Source organism: Nematolebias whitei, chromosome 22, assembly GCF_014905685.2.
Source record: "Nematolebias whitei isolate Nwh7 chromosome 22, NemWhi1, whole genome shotgun sequence".
In the NCBI taxonomy this organism is placed as follows: Eukaryota; Metazoa; Chordata; class Actinopteri; order Cyprinodontiformes; family Rivulidae; genus Nematolebias; species Nematolebias whitei.
The window spans coordinates 3,491,977-3,492,354 of record NC_056519.1 but is presented as its reverse complement, the minus strand read 5'-3'; the positions used below and the strand labels follow the sequence as shown (position 1 = coordinate 3,492,354).

Sequence of the window (378 nt, the reverse complement as noted above, 5' to 3'; positions counted from 1 at the left end):
CCATTGAATCTACACCTGGACTACATGTACCATAGAATCTACACCTGAACCATAGAATCTACACCTGGACCATAGAATGTACACCTGGACCATAGCAACTACACCTGGACCATAGAAACTAAACCTGGACCACATGTACCATATAATCTACACCTGGACCATAGAATCTACACCTGGACCATAGAATCTACACCTGGACCATAGAATCTACACCTGGACTACATGTACCATTGAATCTACACCTGGACCACATGTACCATAGAATATACACCTGGACCATAGAATCTACACCTGGACCACATGTACCATTGAATCTACACCTGGACCATTGAATCTACAGCTGGACCATAGAATCTACACCTGGACCACATGTACCAT

The 378-nt window shown here is 43.7% G+C and overlaps 1 protein-coding gene across 1 annotated transcript in view; it reads right to left on the bottom strand.

Moving 5' to 3' along the window:
* cdk17 (cyclin-dependent kinase 17) overlaps window positions 1-378 on the bottom strand; it is a 53,342-nt gene that overhangs the window by 26,379 nt on the left and 26,585 nt on the right. The gene's annotated exons all lie outside the window — the stretch shown is intronic.